The following is a 25,334-nucleotide window of genomic DNA, read 5'->3' on the forward strand; positions in this document are numbered from 1 at the left end:
TTCCAGCGTTCATGCAGCTGGTCACAGGAACGGACTATGCGGTCAATCCTTTGCAGGCTGCTTCTGCATGGCTGGGATTTTAATTTGAAATATATACAGAGTCTGATTTTTCCGTGTTACTCTTCCCTCTTTCAGCTTTGATTTTTCATCACTCCTTGACCACTGGAAGCACGCGTGCCTCAGAAAAACAGGTTTGCATACTGACCTCATCATAACTGATTGGAATAATCAAAGGAATGGATTTACTGAGGAAAGCGGAGAGTCTGCATTGTATTCTATTTCTACAGAAGCACACCTGTAGTATACACAGAGTATCAAACCTGCTAACTGTCGTCTGGAAGAGTTTTTGTGAATAGGGGGAAAAACACTGCACATCGCTGTATGATAGAGCTCTGAATGTTTATTTCCTAAGTCAGGCATCTACCGCATCACAACGTTTACTCAGTTCCTTGGCAGGGGATAACATGAGTGGTGGCAGCAGCGGTGGGACAGTCCCTAATGGTATTATTTTGGTCAAGAATGATGGGAACTGCAGGCTGGTTCAGGTCATATGATGCTCAGATACTAGAGCAGCATAGACTGCCTAGAGACGGTCATCTTCTAACCAGTGTGGCCCAAATAGAGATTTTTCTTTTCTTTTCTTTTTTAATTTGCCAGAGAGAGAGAGAGAGAGAACGCGCACAGGCAGAGGGAGAAGCAGGCTCCCCGCCGAGCAAGGAGCCCAATGTGGGACTCGATCCCAGGACACCGGGATCATGACCTGAGCCGAAGGCAGCTGCTCAACCAACTGAGCCACCCAGGCGTCCCCCAAATAGAGATCTTTAAATACCATGAGGTGATTACCGTAACATAAATGTGCTTCAGTACAAAGACACAGAGGAAATGGGCCAATAAGACGAAGAAAGCCAAGAAGTGCCACTACTGCTTCAGGCATGCACACAGGATGCCAAGTTCTGAGATCACATCCCATGTCGCCACAACAGAAATGCGCTGCTGAGAAAAATCTGAATGGCAAAGACAGTCTTCCAGTGCTAAAACCTGTCACTTTCCAGAAACATTGCACTGGAGTACTTCCCAAGTGAAGCAGAACACAATGGTTGTTTGGCATCTGTTCAAGTGGACAAACAGGGTGAGGGATGACTTGTACCCCAGAGAATTCTCAGCCCTGAGGGTTATGCAGAATCTCTCTTGAACCCAGATCCCACACTCATACTGCTACGTCTGCTAGTGGCTGGTTCGCAGGAGGAGGGCAAACAGACCTGGCTGACAGTGACAGAGCTCCTGACTGCAGGCTGTGGTCCTAGGTTACGGCCATCTCTCTGCCGTTCTTGTGACTCTTCCCTTCCATCTGTGGCTTCAGGACAACAAGGAGGCAGCTGTGCTGGTCAGCATCAAATCCACACTGCACATGGGAAGAAAGGGGGACAGAAAATACCAGCAGCCCTGCCTTTCATCCAAGAGCAGAAGGTCTCTGAGAAGGCCCGGGAGGATTTCTGCTGATACTTGCTGGCCGGCACTGTCCCGCAGGCCCCCAGCTGCCAGGGAGGGCTGTGGAGGGGAGCAAGCATCCTCCTGCCCGCTCTCCCTACTGGGAAGTAGGCCCTGGCAGTCGGCACCACGGACAATAAGAATGGGCTCTTGCATCCCCAAGAGGCTGAGGTTGCGCAGGGCAGGAAGCACATCAATTTCTCTCCGGCTATCTCCAGAGTCATCCACATGAAGAACTTTGGGGGGACAAGAAAGAGAGAGAGAGAAAGAGAGAGAGAGAATCCAAAGTGATTTCAAACAGATCCACCAGTACATCAGGCAGGGCAAAGACCTGCTGTCTGTTTATTGTACCTGCTTGCTCTTCCTCCTGAGCACACAGCTGGACTACACTTCCTAGCCTCTTATATTTCACAAATACGTCCCACTCCCAGCCTGGTCTTTAAAGTGCCTCCACACTCAAGAGCCCATGTCCTGGTCTCTTCCACCAACCTGCTGCACCAAGCAATGCAGCCTTGCAAGGCAGGGGTAGATGATGATGAACCACAAGATGGGAAGAGCCTGGGTCCCTGAGTCAGCACCTGGGGGAGAACTGCCTGCTAATCAATACGGTTTACTGTGTCCAAGCCACTGTATACACGTGGGCAGCCAGTGATGCCTTTAATAATACATCGATCTGAAGCGTATCCACCTGTTCGAGTCCCTGAGTGTTTCCTCCACATCTCTGGTTCTCACCTCAAGTTGTGCAGAGACTTGTTTGAGAGCATCTCTGTCACCCAGTGCCACCTCACCCAGACTCCTGGGGCACACTCCTCCAGAGGGACGGTCCTCTCAGGAAAGCACACCTCGAGACACTTCTACAGTCCAGGCACGAGACAGCACAAGCTGATGACTGTGTGCCACATACTCCAAGGTGTCCCGGCAGCCTGCTTTGCTTTCTGAAGTTCAGTTTCTCACGTCTTCTAACGAGGCCCATTTTGTCAAAAACCCCTTCTGCACACTCCATGCTATGCTTCCAGGGAACGTCTGGAATGGGTGATTTACGACACTGTCATTGTGCTGCAAGGGAGAACTCTGTCATCTCCATTTCTGAACCCTCGTCCCTTTTCTGTTTACTTTTTGTTTGCCTTCAGCCCTTTTCCAGGTGCGATTGTGAGGAGATGCATTTAGTGGCTTAAGAGTTTGGCTTTTATAAGTTACTCTGAGCCCCATTTCCCTTGTACTCCTGCTCCTCGATGGAAAACAAATTGCACAAGGGAAATGGCTGCATAGTACCAGTCCTTAAATATCTTACAGGCAGAAGTCTTGGTGGGTGGTTTGGAGGCTCAATTACCCTTCTCAGCAGAGGGTTTAAATATCCCTGAGGGTTTACATAACAAACCCACGGCGACTCCATGCCACTTAAAACTCTCAGTATTTACATCGGCCTCTGAAACCCATGACTCAGTGGCATTTGAGCATTCAAAAAAGAGTAAGGTCAGCAGGATGGCACAGGTGTTAAAACAAAATCCATCTACCTACCTGTCCATCTACTGAGAGGCACAATAAAGACAGCTAAGCCATATGGATTATCAGGTGTAAGACATGACAATATAGAAAGTTGACTCTTAAATACTTTTTTTTGGTGATGACGGCAGGGGTAACAGTTAAAAGGGAATTCATTGCAAGTGTCTGCTACTTAGAAGAAGCCAGAGCAAAGCTGTTGTGATGCAGAATTAGGTGGCTGCAGAGTGCTGCTGAGATCAACAAAGACTTTAACTACATCAAGCTCTACCTCATCTGATCCATCTACAACCCTCCGAGGTAACAAGCTCTATTATCCCCACGTTGTAGATGTGAATACCAAGGCCCAGACTGGCTGAGCAACCCACCCTGGGTCTGTGAGCTAGTACATAGCAGACAGGGGATCTGTACCTCTGTCTGTTTTATCCCAAACCCTATGTGTGCTTTTTCTGGTGTCCTCTGTCTGGCCACAGGATTGGTGATGGCTACACAAGAGGGGTGGTCTGGCACCCCTTCTAACAGGAGCCAAAAGATGGCTCCCTCAGAACTGTGTTCCTTCGGATATGTGGACACAAAAGGATGGATCCTGAAGCCAGATCTGAACTCTGATTTTGGTGCTCCTATGCACAATTCTCTTTTGCTATTAATATAGGGAAAAAGAGTAAGGCAGCCAGCAACATTGGAGCCTCGGGGTTTGGACAGCCCAGCATTCAGCTCTCCATGGAGTTAAAAAAAGGCGGGGCAGCCCAGAGAGCATTCCTAAGTTTAAGGGGCAGATCTTCTCTGCAGAGAAAAGATGCGCAACAGGGAACAGGTAGAAAGCCACAGAAACGTAAAGATCCAGTGCACAAGAAATCATTGGGTACCCAGAGCTGGGGTGATTGGGACAGACTTTCTGAAAAGATCAGATCTGATGGGTGGCTTAGAGAAGAGCAGGGGAAAGATGGATTAGAAAAGAAGACATATGAATAGATATCCCCTCCCAAATCATCATGTCCTAAACAAGTGTTGGAAACAAGAAGAGAAGATGAAGGTAAGAGTGGAGAGAACTGGGATGACGGCTGGGGCTGGAGTCCTTGTACATCCAGAAAGATGGGACACCTGGAATGTTCTAATACCGTTCACAGAGTTATACAAAGTACGCTCTTTGAAATTCTGAGAAGGGAAGAAAAAAGTTTCAGTACTATGTCTGTTTCAAGCTTTTATCAGCACTAATTCTAGCCCCCTTTTCCCTGAGAATTCTGAAAGCGGGAAAAACAGACACTAATTAAGCAAAGCTTTATGTCCTTCTACTCTAATGAAAGCCAAGTTACAGTATATTTTTCCCTAAGATTTTTCTCCACTTAATGAAGACGTTATCCCCTAGTTTTCAAAGTCACTTTACAAAAGAGCATTCCAGAGACATTAAAGTCAGTTTAAACTAAAAAGTCTTTTTGAAGTCAATAAACAATAAAAGAACAATGAAAAGAGAGCTTTTGATGGTGCCTTAGTCTGAAGTCTTTAATTTCTGTTTTAATCTACAAGATGCGTAGTCTTGTATTCAAAGAGTCCTCACGTCTAGAATACAGTAAGCTTGAAGCAAGTGTTGCATTATGTTGTATGTGTCTATATGGGTGTATGTGTATATGTATGTACACCACACGCATGCACATACATACATACATACCTCATTAACATGGATGGAAGTCAGCAGGAAGTTCTCCGCTAGAAAGGGAAGTTTTAAAAGCTTTAAAATTATTTCCATTCTACCTCTTTGAAAATTAAAAAAAAAAAAAGAAAGAAAGAAAATGGAATCTTTGGCTTTGAAATTTCATGACAAGATCAAAGACTATAATGCACATAGATTTTTCAAGGAATACATTATTAATAACACAGGCAAACACATAACGTGGTCAAGAAATGAGAAGGAAAGCACATGGGTCCTAGGCCCTGAGCAGAAGCCCACACAGGGCAAGGTCAGGCTGCCTCTCTGAGATCTGCTCACCTGGGCATTACAGACAGCCCAAGCACTTCCTGCCTGCTGCTCTAATGGAGGGACTGCTTAGTGCAGATGGAAGAAAAGGGGGGAAAAAAAAAAAAAAAACAGTTTAATTTGTCCCATGTGACAAGACACCTTTCATATGTGTTACCCTATTTTTCTCTATCTATGTATCATAAAATTCGCCAATTTAAAGTGTACAATTCAGGGGCATTTAGTACATTCACAATGTTGTACAACCATGACTCTGTACAACCATGTCTCAGAACATTTTCATCAGCCCACAAGGAAACCCCAGAGCCCATGAGCAGTCGACGCCCTAGACCCCAGCCCTGACAGCCATCAATCTGCTGGCTCTATAGATTTCCCTATTCTGATTATTTCATATAAGTGGAATTATAAAATAGGTGACCTTTTGTGTCTAACATGCTAGTCCCTTTCATTTAAAAAATAAATAAGGCCCATGAATGCAACTCTGAGCCTAAAGATCCGTTCTTCAAACAGGAAAAAAAAAAATCCATGAAACACAGAATACTTTAAAAAACATGAACTGGGGCACCTGGGTGGCTCAGTGGGTTAACGCCTCTGCTTTCGGCTCAGCTCATGATCCCAGGGTCTTGGGATCAAGCCCCACATCAGGCTCTCTGCTCAGCAGGGAGCCTGCTTCCTCCTCTCTCTCTGCCTGCCTCTCTGCCTACTTGTGATCTCTCTGTCAAATAAATAAAATCTTTAAAAGATAAAATAAAATAAATAAAAAACATGAATTGATTACACTACTGGTATCCTCTGACGATGGTTATTATTTACCAAGGAGCAATTTATACATGGAGTTAATTACCAAAACAGGTTGTATAACTGGATAATATTGACACATTCCTGGAAAGCATGCTAAATTAAGAGATTATGGGTCCCTATGATTATTAGTGAAAATGCACATTATTCAGGGATATGGTCCCAACCTTTGGGCTTGGGTCACAGGCTAAAATAAACAACTGTTTACCAAATCTTCCCCTCAGGGCCACTTAGGGAAAAGGCAGGGTAGGCTGAGTGGTCTGTAGGTCTAGAACAGTATGAGTTACAACCCTCATCCACTTGAGAAAAGAGAATTTTTTTAAATTTTTTTGAATTTTTTATAAACATATAATGTATTTTTATCCCCAGGGGTACAGGTCTGTGAGTTGCCAGGTTTACACACTTCACAGCACTCACCATAGCACATACCCTCCCCAATGTCCATAATCCCACCCCCCTCTCCCAACCCCCTCCCCCCAGCAACCCTCAGTTTGTTTTGGGAGATTAAGAGTCACTTATGGTTTGTCTCCCTCCCAATTCCATCTTGTTTCATTTATTCTTCTCCTACCCCCTTAACCCCTCCTCCCATGTTGCATCTCCATTTCCTCATATCAGGGAGATCATATGATAGTTGTCTTTCTCCGACTGACTTTTATTTCACTAAGAATGATACCCTCTAGTTCCATCCACGTCGTCGCAAATGGCAAGATTTCGTTTCTTTTGATGGCTGCATAGTATTCCATTGTGTATATATACCACATCTTCCTTATCCATTCATCTGTTGATGGACATCTAGGTTCTTTCCATAGTTTGGCTATTGTGGACATTGCTGCTATAAACAACATTCGGGTGCATATGCCCCTTTGGATCACTACGTTTGTATCTTTAGGGTAAATACCCAGTAGTGCAATTGCTGGGTCATAGGGCAGTTCTATTTTCAACATTTTGAGGAACCTCCATGCTGTTTTCCAGAGTGGCTGCACCAGCTTGCATTCCCACCAACAGTGGAGGAGGGTTCCCCTTTCTCCTCATCCTCGCCAGCATCTGTCATTTCCTGACTTGTTACTTTTAGCCAGAGAAAAGAGAATTTTTATAATTTCATTTTTCTTTTCCCTAATTTCCTTATTAAAGGTCCAATATTGTGTCCCCAAATCAGACTGGAGAGAACAATGTCCATGTGTTCCACAAGGGGACTGAATGGGGACCTACAGATAAATGAAAGGGAAGGAAGAGCCCTTGCCAGGGCTCTTGAGAAATGAGGCTTCCCTGAGAAGAAGAATGGGGTAGGGGCGCACTGAAATGGGTGCAGTGCTCCCCTATTTACAGAGAGAGGGAGAAATGGAGACAGATATGGGTTCAAATCCTGCCTTGGCTTCTGACGTGGCCTCGAAATCATAACTTTACCCTCTAGAAAATCGGCATTGCCACTAAGATTAAATGAGATATGGGCACAGAGTAGGCACTCACTAAATTCTAGCCACTTGGCACTACTGTTCCTAGGCCGTCACATGGTCAGGGTGCTGTGTGTGGGTGTAAGACCGTGCTCATCAACCTGGGGCTATGCTTTCTTCCCTCCCTTTCTAGCTAGTTCCCTCCCTTCCTTCCCCATCTCTCTCCCTCTCTCCCTCCATTTATCTCTCCCTTCCTTCTTTCCTTCTTCCTTTCAATTTGGTTGGTGTTGGATACGCCAGTGAAGCTAAGCCGGGAGTCTCTACGACGGCTATGCCACATCTCTCCTCTCAGGGATGGATCAGTGGGAGCCCTTCCCAGGCTCTGACCAAGTCCTCATTGATGCTGGTGTGCTCTGATCAGCTTCGTCTGCTCCACAACAGGCCACACTGCCTGTGTGTCCCAGGTTCTGGTCTTCAGACCAAACAGCCAAGATTTCAATTCTGTGGGAAGGGGACCATGGCAGCTCCACCACCAACACATGCTGGAATGACGGTGCTGAGGTCCAAAGGTCCACGGCAGAAAATCAGCAAGTTGGACTCAACCTTTTTCTTATCAGCCAGCTGACGGTCTGCAAACAGGGCCCGTTATAAAACACTCCTTTAAACCCTTCACTTGAATATAAAGCTTAACTGACCTAACACATGGCAGCCTTGGGGCAAAGTAAGCGTGAGAACCGCCCCAGTTTCATGTGTCAGAGTGAGAACCGTTAACAAGATTCTACGGATTCTACAGCCACAGAATCAAACAAGATTGGCTGAGAACCTACAGTGTAGCAGGTTAGTGAGATGTGCCCAGGTCCTTTATCTCCTGAGCTCCTCTCATGGTTGGCCCCTAGGCACCCTGCCAAGCCTCACCCCACTCAAAACAAAACAAATGGCCAGTCACCTGTATTTATGAATAATGACAGCTGCTCAGCATGTCTGGACAATGTTGGGTAGCTTCTTCTTTCATGCATTTAAAGAACAATGCTGCTGCAGAGCATGGAGAAATCTCCAGCCATGTGTAAACTTCCTGTTGGACACCTTGTTTTTCAAGCGTTGCCCTTTTTAGCCAGCCTGGCATTTCATTAAGCATCATAAAGGAATTTCTTCAATTAGCCTTTCCCACGGATGGACACCATCTCCCCATACCTGCAAGGGCACCTCACACTTGAACTATCCCCCCACACGCTAAAAAGAAGGCCAGTCTCGAATGCAAAATTCCTCAGTGCTGAGTCCTTATTTTCTTTCCTGTTTTCCTTCTGGCCCAGCTAGACCAAATCTGTTACTGTGAACACAGAATTGCAGTGGGATATGGATTTGACACGAGGCAAATACCTCCCCTTAGCAAAGGCAAATAAAACAAAAGTTCAACGAGCCTCAAAGCCAGGGTGCATAAATGTCACTGAGCCTAGCAAGAGGGGCGATCAGAGGACACTTATGAAATCGCCGTTCTCCCGGGGTGGTGGGGAAAGGTTACCATGTTGCGTTCGGTGGGTGTGTGGGGGAAGGGGGGGTGCGTGATTGCGCGACTGCGGGTGCCCAGAAAAAACAGCAGGGATGACAGGGCGGCACCCCGGGAAGCGGTGCGAGTGGGCCGTCCCCGAGCGCGCCTGGCGCACCCACCACCGCCTTGCTTCCCGGAGCTAATCAAGGGAAACGTAACTAGTGCAGGCGGCAGGGCGAGTTTACAACAACTGACAGTAACTATAACATACGCCAGTTTGTATTAAGATGTTATTGCACCTTTCCAGTTCTAATCACCAATTATGACTCTATTACTCCTACTTGGCAGTTCATCTGCTCCTGCCTCTGCTCAGGGCGACTTGGAGACGGACCTCTGATCTCCTGGTTCCACTTCAGTGGGCGCTCAGCACGGCGGCTGTCATCTGCAGACACTGAAGAGGTAAGGCATAGCTTTTGCTGAGATAACTATACCTGACCTTACAACAATTTACTAAGGAAATACCTGCTTAATAGCAGTGTGAGTGCAGTTTCCTTTATGCTCACGACGGCACTGCAAATTAGCGACAACAGGATAAATCTATGGCCAGCTCACTAGACACTTCATTAAATCACTGTTCTCTTGCCTTGTAGCGCGCTAATAGAATCACAGCCCTCGTTAGCTACTGAATAAAAGATCAATCACAGACTTTGAAAGCTCTTGCTACCAGCTTCCAGAGGAAACAAGGAAGAAAAAAAAAAAAAAGGAGAGTGAGCAAAAGTGAGAGAGAGAGAGATATTTAGGATCATCGCTGAGATTCTGAATGGCCTCGCTGCAAGTTGCTTAAATTACCTTTTCCACGACTGACTCCAACTGCAATACTCAGAGGAACTTGTTAAGCCGGCTTTCAAGAGCAGCACTCTAATATATGACTGCTAGACCCTGGTCAAAAGTTCATAATGTGCATATGTAAAAAGGTACTAAATTGCCTGAGGGCTAAAACCAGAGGAGTTTAATTGTAGCAAAATGCTGAAAATGGTCTGTTGAGGGTCCTTCTATTGGGATACTGCTGGGTCTGGCTGATTGAAGTACAGAACATAAAAGCCTTGCAACAATATTTCCTTAAATGCTGGGGAAACTGCCAGCAGTTGGTATTGCATGAATGTTGTGGTTGAAGAAAAACATTTTCCTCCCCTAAAATAAATAGAGTATTAAGAACTGCTCCAGCCCATAATTCTAAAGCATGACGGAAAAAGGGAGGGCTCAATGATAATAAATAAGGTATAATTCATAGGGCATGTCCAATCTCCTCCAAGTGTATTTTTACATGGGGCGCAGTGAAGGTACTCAGGCATGACCTGCAAGGATTGGGGGGTGGGGGGTGCTGCGAATGGCTCGGATTTTGAAAACTGCTTTGCGCAGCTCCTGGCTGCCTCACCAGTCTCTGTGTTAGGCATACCCAAGTGGGGATCCTTGCAAAGAGCCGGCCCTGTTTGACGTGTCTTTATTTCTTCTTTCACTAAATCAGATCTCGAGTTCCAGCTACACTCGCATTTGGCTTGTGCGGATGGGTTTCTCAACCCAGAATTCCCTACCTTCCCCAGATACCCTCCCACACCTTCCTGCTTTCTGGCTTTCCTAATTAGTTCCTCATTTGGATGAGTGACAATATGAGCTCAGTGGATGGCGACTCAGATGCTAGGTGAGCCTGCGTTAAATATAGGACACCCAAGGGGAAGCTACAATTTGCTAGGTGGGCTTTCTGATTTATAAGAAGTGTGTGTGAAAGGTACAATTTTCGTTGAGCATGAAATACCCATGTGCCATTTTAATCAGGTTTTAAAAAATCTGTATCAGACATGGAGTTCCACACATATGTTGTGGCCCCAAACTCACACAGTGTGGTTGGTCTGAGAGCCACCAACGTGGCACTAGGCAGGTGTGAAACGTGAGCCGTCTCACGCCTTACATCTGTGCCTAGAATTTGACAAATGAGATTAGCGATACCCATATCCTTACTGGTATCTTTGATCAGTATTATTTTCCAAGAAAAATACTTTCCAAACTTGGAGGGAGATGCAAGTGATACTTCCTGATATAAAAGAACAGACTAAAAACGCAAATAAAGCACCCATTTAGTGTTGAACCCTGCAGTGCTCCAAGACTGCTCCGCCTCATGGGCCCAACCCTCACAGGTCACCTGGATTGGTTCAGGATATACTGTATTTCATCCTTTAAAAGGGGTCAAATCTACTCTAGAGTTCTTCAAAAGCAAAGACACAGCAGGTCAATGGACATGCCCGCCCTATGCTGCGCCAGTCTTTTCTCCTGCAAAATGCAAATCTGAGTTATACAGGCCCACGTTCTACAGACAAAGTGGGCACCTTCTGAATGGCTAGTCCACTTGACCTGTGGTCTATTTGCTGGAGAAATCCATGGACTTGAAGCATGAGTATTCGAGGAGGAAAGAAGAGAACACAGAAGGAGTGCACTGCAAAGTGGGTTCTGGAGCAGAAAACTAAGAAAACAATAAAGCATGAGCTGCCCCCACGGCCCTCAGCAATGTCAGCCCTGGCAGCCCGCCAGCACTCCCCATCCTATGATTCTCTCCAGGCCTCAGGCCGCCCATCTCAAACGGCAGGACTGTACCTATCCTTACCACGTGTGGCTTTCTGATTCTTGACCACAGACTCATTTGGCAGCAATACCATGCTCCATCCACAGTGCCAATCCCAGAAACCACACTCAGCCCTGGGGTTGGTCATCGGAGCCTACGGAAGCCTTGGGGCACTCTGGAGTGCAACGTGGGGAAGCAGCAAGATGCAGTGGGAAGGGCACAGATGTCAGAAGCTCAGCTCCACCCCTTACTAGCCATGGGACTGAAGCAAGGCACTCAAGTCCTCGATTTCCTCATCTCTAAAATGGGCATAATACTCTGTAATTCATTAGGTTCCTGAGGGAAGTAAAGTAATTAGAATGCATATAAAACATAACTGGCCCATTTCCTGGCACTCAGCTTCTTCTCTACCCTCCTGTCCCTCCCGTGTAACCGTGAAGACAATCCAAAGGATGCTCAAATGAGAACACTATAGATAGAACCATCGTAAAATATGGCTGGAGGTTTCAATACGACTGCAGTGAAAAACTATGTGGACTCTGTGGGGAAAACTGTATTCCAAAAAGGGCTTTATGTGATATTGTGGCCCACACCTAAAAGTCAACTCAAATATATGAAAAGATGAGACTTATTATAAGCTAACCATGTGCATTTATATGCACATCTACCAGCTAATCGCCCAGAACCTATAAAAAGGCATGAACATGAAATCCGTGACTCACTGCTTCCATCCAAAGCCAGCTTCTTGAAGACAAACCAAAGACTTCAAAGGCCACCCTGAGAATCTGTGGGCAGCTCTCACTTTCTCAGGTTTGTAACCAATGCCTTACCATATGATAGGCATTTCCATTTCCATTTGCTCCAGGGGTACCCCATCCCCACTCCCATCCCTGCCCCTCCATGTGAAAAGAATGAATTCATACAAAATGTCCCAGTGAATGTGCAAAGGGACAGCAGAGAGGCCAATGTGACAGGGTCAGAGTGACATCCAGGAGAACAATGGCACTCTAATTCCCACTGAAGACACCATAGTTGAAAATAGCAAGCGTGAAAGTGTGTACTAAAATATCCTGAAAAAATAATAATAAATTATTCCCGATTTTGAAACCATCAGCAAAATCCCCATCACCCGCAGATGGAGCTGCTGTGTGGCCTGGGTTTTATGGACACTAGAGAAACACAGCCTGCTGCAGGTTACCTTCCTGGGAAGCCACGCAGTCTGACTTTATGAATATTCTGTGTCATTTCCATACTCAGGGGTCCCTGTGTTTAACTCATCGTGTGGGCCCAGAGTCCTACAAGCCAGTGGTTTCCAGCTGAGCAAGTTAAGGCAGCGACCACACTTGATTAATTCAGAAAGAGGGGAGAGAGAGCCAAAGTGTATATTTAGTACTTTTCTAGGAGAAAATTACTTTGGATTTGCATAAAGAGAAACAATTAGGTATTTCTCTATCTCTCAAAATACTTTGTAAAAATCTGGCTTTCTTGAATACCCCTGACCGTAAAGGTCTATAAAACTATGTGTACAGGGCACATGTTTGTATAGATACAGAATCTACCTATGAAACTCCAAGCTCTACCACCCCTAACCCCAACATAGACCCTCACAGAGCTTCAGTAGCAACCATTAACAGAGGCACAGGAGTTGTGGCTTTTTGTTCTAAATAGCCAGAAATTACTGAAACAGAGAGGTAAAGACTTTCCAAATGAAATAGCTTTTAGAACTGATCGGTGAAGATCCCTATAGCATCAAAGCTATACCCACAGTTATGATGCAGCTAAATTTGGGGTCAAATAATTAACAAGAAAGGCAAAAAAAGGGTAAGCTAATCAAAGATGATTCTGAGATGTTCTGAAACTAGTTGAGAGAAGCCCCGCCATGGACCAAGAGTCAATCACTATTCTGTTATGTATATGTCTCGGGACTCTGAGGTTGCGTCTTGCAATTTTTCATCTGTAACATCAAGAAGTTCGGGGCAGCAGGGGGAGGGACCTAGCTGTCTCGGCTGGAAGAACATTTGGCCCTTAATCTTGGGGTTGTGAGTTCGAGCCTTACACTGGGTGTAAAGATTACTAAAAATAAAAATAATAATAATAAGCTTTAAAAAAACACAATGCTTAACTCCCTGGCCACTCTGAAATATCCAGTTATGCAAGAAATGCGCATCCATTCAAAACACTGGAAAGGCCATGTCAGTTAAAACATGAAATAATGAGAGTCTCACGGTGCCATGAAAATTCTCTCAGTGTGAACCTGAAACAAGTCTCTTGACATTTCTGGGTCCAGTTTCTAGATCTCTAAATTAATGGGGTTGGCCTGCATAATCGCCAAAGCTACTGCAGGATTGTGGCCACCGGAGACAATCAAAGGGAGCCCTAGTTCATCCTACCACGCCAGGTGTTTGTGGATCAGTTCTTCCAAAGTCAAATGCTGGCCTCCATTTAGAAACTGCAATCCATTAGTTTACTGATATTATCCCTCTCAGTTATAATTAATAGTAGCAACTAGCCTGGGAGAACTTCAGGCAGTCGCATAAGTGAAGTCAATTAAATACCTAGGTGACACGGGGAATGGAAATTGTTGGAAATAAAGGGTTTTCTTCTTCCCCTGGTTCAATAAGGATGTACTAATCATTCCACTGTTTTCCCCCCAAGCCAAACACAATGAAATATAGCGCCCCCTATCGGCATCCGCCAGTGCTCACAGGAGTTTATCTGTCCCTGTGTGTGTATACATATAAATGTGTACACACATTCACTTCCTCAGATTGTCTTCCTTGTATTAATGTCTCAGAATTAGGTGACTTACATTCTGTTTATTTTTGAAACACTGCATAATAATGTAATTTAAAATGATAATACCTATGAGATGAAATAAACATTTAGGTCAAACAATACTGTATCAATAAGACAAAACAATCTGTTGACAGGGAATGGGGAAGGGTAGAAGATAAATCCTGAGACAGAGCCTCCAGGCCAAGTTCAACCAGAACAAGGTATGCACCCTTCATCTTTGGGTGGACTCCTGAGTTTCCTCATCTAGAAAAGGGGACCTTCCATGTGACCTCCAGCATAGAGAGTCTAGGAAGTTCTTGAGTCCAGCACAAGCTGCTAAATTCACGTTCCTTTTACACATGCCTTTTGTGCTCCTCATGAACATTAGAAAAGCAGAGTCTTAGAGGAAAGGCTATCAAAATTTTCTGAAAGAAAGCTTAGCCCTGGGGGAAAAATGTGAACTGAAACAAAGAAAGAAAGAAAGAAAGAAAGAAAGAAAGAAAGAAAGAAAGAAAGAAAGAGAGAGAGAAAAAGGGAGGGAAGGAGGGAAGGAGCGAGCGGAGTTTTGTATTTCCACCCACTAACTTTGGTTGAACTCACTTTCACTTGCTTAGGACAAAGGTGGAAGTCACAAAGTAACACCTGCAGAGTGAAGCTCTGTGGGCTGAAAACCTGTGATAAGTTATTACTTTGAAAGAACCAAGAAAGCAAGGAGCAAATCCGGACTGAATGAAGAAAACTTTTTGCTATTTTATTCAAAGTGGTGAAATGGCGTATCTGCAACAGAGCTTTGCTACCCCTGGATAATCCCGCTTCAGAAGAGCCATCATCTGAGAATAGAGGAAGGCCTTGGAAGGGCCCTTAATAAGGACAGCAGTAACAAAACAAACAGAAAGGGCGTAGGCAGACGCACATACAATCACAGAGAACATTACCAGCCAGTCTGGACATGTACCAACCCCCCTAAGTGTGCAGCAGATTAGAAGTGTAGGATGGGGGGCGCCTGGGTGGCTCAGCGGGTTAAGCCGCTGCCTTCGGCTCAGGTCATGATCTCAGGGTCCTGGGATCGAGTCCCGCATCGGGCTCTCTGCTCAGCAGGGAGCCTGCTTCCTCCTCTCTCTCTCTGCCTGCCTCTCTGCCTACTTGTGATTTCTCTCTGTCAAATAAATAAATAAAATCTTTAAAAAAAAAAAAAAAAAGAAGTGTAGGATGGGCACACGTTGCATGACATTTCAACATCGAATAAAACCATCCTGCCAGTGGCATCGCTTAAGGAAATGCTTGCAGAAATGCTGCCAGCCCACAAGGGGCTGTGCATGCGTCTTCTCTGCTCGCAATGCAAACAGCTCCTTATAAGGATGATCGGTCAATGCTGTGTGTGCTAATTTGATAGCTCCGTCATCAAATGGCATTGCAAATTTCAGTGTATATTTTAAATCATGTTAACATGGTTTGGTAATGTTGGTATTCACTAAAAGGCCACAGCTATTTAAATAATGAATAGGCATGATAATTTTTAGACATATTATGGAAGTGACACGTAGATATTCTAAATATTCTCTTCTTAGAATCTGTTCTCCATCATTCATTGTCATCACTAGAAAGATAAATCAAGATGTTTCTGAAACATTGCAGATTCACAATTCTAACAGTTATTTATAGAGATAAACAACATACCTATCCAAAGGAAAAATACTTTATGTTAAAATATAGTCTCATATCATCTCTTTCCGATAACCCCTAAGGCAAGAATTTAATACTACTGCTTTAGAAAAGGAAAGACAAAACAGTATTTTGTTAAGCACTAAACAGTGTTTGTTTACGCAGGCATGCGTACATGGGCATATCAACAAATCATCCACAAATGTATATATCCCCTCCACATTACTGCCCATTTACCTCCCAGGTTCAGTGAACATATTAAAAGCTATTTCTCCTTCTAATTCTGCAATATTTATCTCTAGGCCTTTGTATAGGTTCACAAAATTTCCAAAAGGCCAACCCTTTCAGCCTACCTATTGGTCTCTACGGTAAAAAAAAAAAAAAAAAAAAATCTCTTCTTCCCAATTTACTTTCTTGCAGCCATAAAGATGGCCTCTCTCAAGCCCAAACACAATCTGCAGCCAACAGATGCCATCAGTCATAGGGATTTGGAGCTTGAGCATTTGAGCCCATTGGAAAGAGCTCGAATATCCACTCTACTGCCTTTTATGTGCCCTTGAGCGGGTATTTATATGTCCTGACAAGCCTCCTCAGTAACAACAGGGAATACTGCTCTTGATATGTGAGAAACAGAGAAGGCGCATAGCAGGAGTCCTGGAAGACAGCAACTGCTCAATAAATGTTAGCTCTTCGTAGGTCATTGCCATCATCACTCGCTTATCACCATCATCACCGATATTAGCAGGACGCCGTAAGATCCCAAACCCTCAAACACGCCCTCAGTAGCCTTTTTTCTTTTTGTCTTCACCTCCTGCATGGGTCAGCACAAACCCACGTTCATTAATCGTGCCTTCACTTCACCACTCCCATTTTGTTTTAAAATTAGAAATTTTATTCTTGATTTTTTGCATTTTTTTAAATTAAAATTTTTAAATATTACATCAAATATTGCTTATTTGATTACTGAGTGCTGTTGGGGGGGGGGGTACATCCTTAATTTTGTCCCTAGTCCTGGTCTCCATCCTATACCACTGCGGCAAAGTCTACCTGAAAGAGTTTCCTGTCTGTGTCTACAGTTCCACCTCCCACGTATCCTTCAAGGTTCAGTAAAGATGTCATCTCCATTCTACAATTTTATGTGACTACTCTTACATCGACCCCCAAAGTAGAAAACACGGTAGCAGTGGTGCCCATGCCTCCTCACGCCAGAGTTCTTGACATCTCTGCCCTGTCTAACATAAGTACCCACAGGCCAAGGATCATGGTCTGCTCACTCTTGCATGTTCTACCCCATGAGGCAGCCCACAAGGCACTCAATGAACACTTGTCAGATAGAAGCAGATCCAATAGTTCTAAAGTGGCAATTTTCAAAGGACAGATTGCTATTTAGTGGGTGCTAAAACTGGGTCACAATCAGCACTTTAAAAAATGAAATACAACCAAGATGAAAACAGCAGACAACACTGCTCATAGTTAGACTATTTCATTAAATGTTTGTTTCAGACACACACGTGCGCGTGCATGATACACAAAGACACACAGCATAAGCTTAAGGATACATACATCGGGCTGTGACATAAAAAACTGGTGGTCATCCAAAAAAAAAAAAAAAAAAAGATTGAAAGACACTGTTCTGGACCAATGAGAGGACATCCTGACCCATCATGTACTACCCACCTGGCCACAACATTAGAAAGGGCAAGTGTTCCACAGTCATCCAACTCTTTCTTAGTTTGTAAAAGAATCAGATTAGCAACATCCTCAGGGACCAAACCTGGATAACTGAGAAACCCTGTGATATCGGAACACACTTGCAGAGGAATTTCAGTATTGGTTAAGAAGAGAATACTGGTCTTCTATCAATTAACACATATTTCTGGCTGATATAATGATTAAAACAACTTGGTGACAAAAACTACATGTGGTGAAGTTGAGATTCTTCCAACCTAATTTGGCTTGGTGGGAATAACTGATACAAAGAAAAATTTATGAGACAAAAGGTATAAAATTTGGTGTGTACAGAAAACAGACAATGAAATCTTCACTGTATCATGTATCTGGGAGGGAGAGAAGGTCCTGGTGAAAAGAACTTCAGTAAAATACTAAAAAAAAAAAAAAAAAAGCCACAGCTAAATTATCTATGTATCAAGTTTAAAAATCTGATCAAAGTATTTAATTGACTTAATGGAATTCACCCTATATTAGACTTCCATGAAAAAAATTGATCAGTGTTAATATAGTTCTGATTAAAATGTTTTATTCATAAAGAGAGTTTAAAAAAAAAAAAAAGCCTCAGGATCAAAAGAGCAGGCTGAAATAGCTGGTTTTATCTTCCCCTCCCCCCAAGCAGATTTTTTAAGGGTGCATGCCCATCTGCATGATATAACAAACCCATTTATGAGTGCTCACTGTCTGCAAGTGTCCGTGGGAACTGCGCTTGCTAGCTAGCCCTTGTCATCTTTATAAACCATCTTAAATGAATTATATATGAAATAAATAGATTTTTCACAAAGATATATTTAAGATATAAATAGCCAACTGGAATGATGGGCACAGGAGAAAGAGAGTAGTCAAGAAATAAAAAGAAAAAAGACCAAAAAGAAGTGAATATATGATTATGTCCTTGAAGAATTGTGATTGCATGAGTACCCAGAAACACCTATCTGATTAAAAGGTTTACCCTCTGAGAAACTGGTGTACTGCTTGATAGCAAATGGCTTGAGAGTATCTGGTGTTAATCATACAAAGACTGAAAGTAGAAATACAGGTGAAAGTTTCCCCAAATCCTGAAGACAGGATGTTTTATTAAAAAGATTCATTTTGTCAAAGCATATCACATCGTCTCTTTCGTTGGGCGTGCACGATTCAGAAATATACCTAAAAGTTCAGATCAAGATAAATTTGCTTTTGGTCTGATGTTATTAACAGATTTAAGGGGCTATTCCTGTACTTCAACTTAAATCGCTTAATTAATTCATATTTGACCTGCTTCCAACACGGATTTAAGGTAACTAAAAAAAGAAAAAGACTAAAATAAGGGGAACAAAATGTAGAGCCACTAAAAATCAGAGGAAGCTGACATGTTCACCCTCAGCATTAATATGGTTTGAAAAGGCAAAAAACTGAACCAGAACTGCAGCAATACGTTACAATTTCATTACCAAGTGAAAGATAGAACGATAGCTCCTCAAGGGTTCTCCTTGGGATTCGGACCTAAAGGGCACGTCTAACGGGCAGGGGCATAGCTGCAACATGTTTTACCGTCAAATTATCAACCACGCCCCTGACAAAAGCTTCTTGTGTAGTCTTAGAGATCAGTAAGACCTGAGGAAGAGGTCTTACTTCTCTCCATTTCAGAGAGAAAAAGGAGACCCAAGGCCCAGAGATGTAGTGTGACGTGTCCACAATTACAGATGTCCCTACAAGGAAAGGTGGAGACCGGGAGCCTCCTGCCTCTGACGACAAAGCCGGGCATGGCCTCCGTGCTAACATGGTGACACACTCTTCTTTCACACAATAGATGAACGTGCTCTTCTTGGGTTCCTACACACCTTGCACCGCTGGTCCCGGGCGGGGGGAAAGAAAGGCGTGGACTTGTAAAAGGCACTCAGAACAGGGAGCCTGTGGTATTTGTCACCACTGGGCTTTGCCCTCTTGGCTCACAGAACATACGCTCCTTCGGGGAAAACTCAGACTGTACTGAATGCATCTCAGATCTTAACATTAGAGACTAACGTGGAGGCAGAGTAATAGTGAACACAGCAAAGGTCAGCTTAATTTTTCATTTTTTTTTAATTTGGCTTTGAATGAAAAAGGCCTTCATTGTGGGCTTAAATATGAACCCGACAGACGCTTGAGCCTGGCAGTGAGACAAAACGGTACTGGAAGGTGTGGTGCACGAGCGCAAGACGGAGAGGGGACCCTTGCAGGGCCAGGATAAAGGAGTGTGGTATGCTCCCTGACGCCTCCTGCACTAGAAAGACGCCAGTTCAGTCCTGATGGTTTTAACAGAGAGAACAAGAGCAGAAGAAATCTATATTATTTTCACAACTGGATTCATTCCAGAAGCTAATTCTTTTGAAATACGTTGTATTTCTTTCTTTCTTTTAAACATCTTCTTAATGCCTTCTTTATAGGAAATGTGCTCAGAGTTAACGCTGTGACTTTGGCCACATTAATTTCATTACACGGTCTCTTATGGTTATAGAGTCAGTAAAGAAATAAACAACACATCGCACACACAAAAGCCAACAAGAGATGTTATGCTCTAAGAAAGAAAAACAGACTTACTGCATTCACCTGCCCAGGAATATTAAAATATCAAAAAAAAAAAAAAAATTAAGTTCCAAGATTTTACAGTTGGGTTTTTTTTTTTTTTTCTTCTAAAGAGTGAGAATACTAAGAAAACATTATGCAGGTCTCAGTAGTTGATATACAGTATTTTTTTTGGATCTGGCGAATATACTTTTTATAACTTTTCTGTGAAAGGAGGGACCTTCTAGCTCAGATTACTTGGACACTCTTACTGTTTATTCTTCCCTTTTTCGAGCAGTCAGAAGAGATTTCTCTCAGTACTTCAAATAAATAAGATATCCAGCTGAACAAACACCATACCTTCCCGTGGATTACTTTGGCTTCTTAAAGAATATTTCACTTTCTTTTTTAGAAATGTAAATGATTAAAGAGACCCCATCATCTGAAACTCAAAGATGAAATGTTTCCAAGTGGTGCAGATTCTCTGTAAGGCGGTATGTGGAGAAACAAAGGCCTCAGCTCAGTAAAAAAGCTTGATATTTCACAGGGGAAATTAGAATATGACTAAATAAGATACTTCACTTATTATACATTTTGAAGGAGAGGTTTTAGGCCATGAATACTTTCAGAATCAATATGTTTAACATTCAAAATCAATCTCTACAATATTTTCTGAAAACAGCAAAATGAAAGTATTTTTCCCCTTCCATTCCTACTTAAAAAACAAACAAAAGAAAACAAGAAATCCTGAAGACTATACATAGTTTGGAATAAGGCTATTCTACATGGACTTTGAAATGATCGCTGAGCCTTATCTAGCTTCATAGCTTAACAAAAACAAAAAACAAGTCCAGGGTATCTGGCCAATTTCTGAAACTCAATCAAAACTCAGCAATACATGTTTCTTTAGAAAGAAAATTTGGGCCATCTATTAGCATGGTCCCCTCTACTAAAGCGGCAAGAAAATAAATATTTGACTTTAGGAAACATAATCCACACGTTTCTTTATTCTTTTCATAAGCTTTCTTATTAAAGGTCTAAATCTTATCTCCCATCATGAGGCAGAAATACATAAATACAGAAAAAAACAAAATGGGTACCTCTGATACCTCTCTCAGCCCAGAAAGGGGGAAGAAGACAAGAACACAGAAAAGAGGCCAACGGGAGAGCAGCAAGGCAAACATCAGCGTGTCAGGGATGCATGCTACGGCATGAGGCCAAGAAATGTCAAAGCCTGTGAGTAAATCTGCCACCACATAAGCCTACAAAAGGCACTGGAAAAACCCAGTGAAACTGAACTTCTCAAGTACTCCCTGCCTCCCAGTCTCCGCACCACTGTGAAATCCTCCTCCTCTCCCTGTGAATGTGGGTCACACCCAGTGACTCGCTTCTAACAAACAGAATGGGCAAAAGTAGCAAGATGTCACTTCTGTGGTTAGCTTGCAAAGGGCTGTCACCTCATCTTGCTGGTAGACCATTTCCTCTCTAGCTTCCTCACTCTGATAGAGCAAGTGCCATGCTGGAGAGGCGCCTACGGCAGGGGACTGAGAGAAGCCTCTAGCTAACAGCCAGAGAAGAACCCAAGTGTCCAATCTACTAGGCCACAGGGAGCTGAATCCTGTCAACAAGCTCGTGACCTTGGAAGTGGACCCTTCTCCAGCTGAGCCTTCCGATTCTTACAGCCCAGCTCACACTGTGAGTGCAGCCTGGGAGTTGACCCAGAAACAGAGGGCCCAGTGAAACCACACCGGGGGTTCTAGACCTACAGACACTGGAATGTAAGTAGACGGGGTGTCCTATTTATAAAAGGGCATAGGCTGAAATAGGTGCTTGTTAGAAAAAAGAGAAATTCTATATGCCAGGTCCGTTTACACTCTAATTCCAACCTCAGATCCCTTCATTCAGCTTCCCTCACCTATGGCGAGTCTAGATGGGTCTGAGTTTCTAATGGCCTCGCTTCGGGCTCATGACCGTTAACGGAGATGCAGTTGGCTTTACAGCAAATTTGGACCTTTGGGGTCTTCTGGGCCAGTCACTCCCAAGTGCAGGCCCAGCACTTTCAACAACACAACAGTGACACTCCCATGGGTTTTCCAGAAGTTGAATGTATTCCACAATCAGGTCCTATTTACAGTTTTTGGCATTAAAATACCCATTCCTTAAAAATCAGTGGTGACAGTTGATGGTGGTAGGTTTGTTTTTCTGGTTTGAGAACTAAAAGTACGAATCTACATTGGTATCCATTTCTTATTTCCATTAGAATTATACTGTTTTCTAAAATCTATAACCCACAGGACCACTAATTTGATCGACTGACTCATTTTACAGATAACAAAACTGAGGCCCAGAAAGGGTAAGTGGCTTGCTCAGAGATGCTCAATTGTCTGATTACAGCAAACCCTAAAATCAAGTGAGACAGAGATAGGGATGTAAACCAGGGAGCCTGGAGCCGGGCACTGAGTAGGTCTGCACATGACATGAAAACCTCCACTCATTTTCAGTGTGTTCGTTTCTTCGTGTCCTAGAAAGGGGTGGGGTGGGGGTGGGTTTCAGTTTCTGAGCAATCGAGAACACCAAATCCAAGTTCTCTTATTGCTACTGAACACACACGTCACTGTCCACCTCACAAGGAATGATCGGTCCGTCTGGTGAGCTCTAGAAATGTCCCTATCCGCAGGAAACACAGTGCGGCAGCGTCGTCCCTGGGCAGGGGAACGGAAGCCCCTGGCATCTGTCTCCTCGGGCGGGCCTCCGATGCCTACGCTGTGCTCCAGCCAAAAACCACTGGAAAGAAGCATGAAATCGGAGAAAAGGAAACCAGGAGGGGAGGATCAAAGGCAGCACCATGGACTTAAAAGCAATAAAAGAGCTTGTGAGGGGCCGGGGACCAGGGCCGCGCATTACCAACACGCCAGCAGGGGTGCGGGAGAAAGGAAGCCGCGGAAGGTAAAACTAGGGGAATTTCCCATCTTGGCTAAATGTTCATTAAATAATTTGTCACACATATTAAGGCCAGAGAGTCACTTTTTCCCCACTTGGGTGCTCATTCGGGAACAAAGGCCAACCAGACTTAAAACGCTGAAAAGCAAGGCAGAGAAAATGGTATGATGAGAAGCTAAGGCCCCACAGAACTCCGTATTTCTCTTCCCTTTGTCTTTAACAAGAAAGGGCTCATCTTCCCTCAAAGCTAAGGTATGGCTTCATACAGGCAGCTGGTCGTGGGGTGGGGGCACCTGGGTGACTCAGTCTGTCAAGCATCCCACTCTTGATTTGGGCTCAGGTCACGATCTCGAGGTTGTGGGGTTGAGCCCCATCTCGAGCCCCAAGTTGCGGTATGCACTCAGTGCAGACTCTGCTTGAGATTCTCTCTCTCCTTCTCCCTCTGCTCCTGCCCCTTCCCTTGTGTGCTCTCTCTCTCAAATAAATAAATAAAATCTTCTAATAAATAAATAAATTAAATTAAATGTTGGTTAAAAAAAAAATGTGGGACACCTGGGTGGCTCAGTTGGTTAAGCAGCTGCCTTCGGCTCAGGTCATGATCCCAGCATCCTGGGATCGAGTCCCACATCGAGCTCCTTGCTCAGCAGGGAGCCTGCTTCTGCCTCTGCCTCTGCCTGCCTCTCTGCCTGCCTGTGCTCACTCTCTCCCCCTGCCCCGATAAATAAATAAAATCTTAAAAAAAAAAAAAAAATGAAAAACACAGGCAAACCAGAGGGCCTGCATTGTGCCCCACTGCAGCCCGGCCAGTCCCAGCTACCATTCTGCATGTTACTCGGGCTGCGATATGGTTCTTCCGTGCTCAGTGGTCACAGGGTTATGGGACCTTTGGTGACCCAGAGCCATCACTGAGAACGGGCATCGACTCACTGGAAAGAGAGGCAAACTTTTGCTGGCCTGAGAACATAACGATGACAGTAGCAGTGACAAAAACAACCACAGTAATAAATATCGAACATCTAGTATGTTTGTCAGGCTATAGAGTCATGATCTTTGATTCCCAACATGTGTGGTAAGCGTAATAGCAGTTAGGGTTTGTTGAGTATTGCACACATCCTAGATGCGGTGTTTTCCTCGGTGCCTTCAATTCTCAACACAAGCCCATGAGGCAGGTGTAACATCCCAGTATCACACATGAATATTAATCAGGTTATAAAATGTGCCCAAGAGGTAGCATGGGATGGAGCCTGTCCTGACTTACCCAAGCCTTGCGGTTCTCCCCTTACACTTTCCCTCCATACACACCCCGATGGCAGATCCCTTAACCGGTGCTTGCCCGGGAATATGGAGGGGGCCTGGGTTCTGGTCCCAGCTCCCCTATGTACTAGCTGTGGGGTGCGAGCTGGGCCCCCTGACTCACCCACTTCCTTATCTGCACATTCTGAACTGCAGGGGCCTGCCCACCTCAGACAGACTGATGGTAAGGGATGCCTTTAATGACTGCCATTCATTAAGCACCTAATCGTCTTTCATTTATTCATTTACAAATATTTACTGAGCATTTACTTTATGGACCAGGGATACAGTAACATGAATGCTAAAACAGCACATTCAAGAGGGGGAAAACCATTAAATAAAAACCACAGAAATTATTTTTCTAAACTGCATCTGTGTTCAGTATTATAAAGAGAAATTCTGAGGTCCTTCCTTCATTCACTCGGCACCCATGTACGGAGTGCTGGTATGCATCAGACAGCACTATGAGCATCAGCTCTTAGGAGAGCACAGAAAAGGGGTCTTGACCAGATCTTGATCCAATGCTTCCTTGGGGTGTGATGTGTGGACTGGGTTTTAAAGGATGAGTAGAAAGTAACTGAAAGTAGAGGAAAAGGAGGGGTTTAGACTAAAGGACAATATACTACAACATCTTGGGAAAGGAAGGAGAATGGGGCTGCAAGTAGCTTGAGGTGAAACTGGTAGCATAGAAGGGACCAGACAAGGCGGGTGCCACCCACTCAATTCTAACTTGCTTCCACAGTGACCCCATAAAATAGACAGCATTTCTAATTGACAGATGAGAGAACTATATACACACTTATTCAACAGATCCTGCTCAAAAGCCATTATCCCACCCTTCTTTCTTGCCACCAGATCTCACCTCCCACCCTAGAGATAGAAAAATGCAGGAAATGCACTTTCCTAATCTCTCTGTACCTAGGATATGGACAAGGGATGTGGGAGCTGAAGGCAAGTCTGCTACAAAGAACAGTTCTGAGATAGAATGTTCTTATCCTTGATAAAGAAGGGAGACATGTAAAGAGGGGTCCCATCCCTCCCATCCTACCTTCAGATGTCATCACAGAGGATGCAATGGTTGGTGCTACTGCAGCCATCTTATAAGCATGAGGGAAAAGCCAAGACAATCACAAAGGAGCTGCCTATACAGTAGCTAAACAT

At 44.1% G+C, this 25,334-nt stretch overlaps 1 protein-coding gene and 2 long non-coding RNA genes across 15 annotated transcripts in view; 2 read left to right on the forward strand and 1 right to left on the reverse strand.

Moving 5' to 3' along the window:
* Nucleotides 1-25,334, reverse strand: part of WWOX (WW domain containing oxidoreductase) — a 958,224-nt gene that overhangs the window by 646,170 nt on the left and 286,720 nt on the right. The window lies entirely within an intron of this gene.
* LOC309852280 lies at nucleotides 8,603-14,141 on the forward strand. Of its 2 annotated transcripts, XR_014305153.1 has the most exons (3): nucleotides 8,603-8,681; nucleotides 8,984-9,094; nucleotides 9,286-10,686. It is a non-coding gene; the product is annotated as an uncharacterized lncRNA (long non-coding RNA). The 2 variants fall into 2 exon arrangements; XR_014305154.1 differs by having other exon boundaries at nucleotides 8,659-9,094; nucleotides 9,286-14,141.
* On the forward strand, nucleotides 21,332-22,944 carry LOC309853332. The gene is made up of 2 exons (XR_014305611.1): nucleotides 21,332-21,718; nucleotides 22,618-22,944. It is a non-coding gene; the product is annotated as an uncharacterized lncRNA (long non-coding RNA).

This window comes from Mustela nivalis, assembly GCF_964662115.1.
Source record: "Mustela nivalis genome assembly, chromosome: 18".
NCBI classification, from domain to species: domain Eukaryota; kingdom Metazoa; phylum Chordata; class Mammalia; order Carnivora; family Mustelidae; genus Mustela; species Mustela nivalis.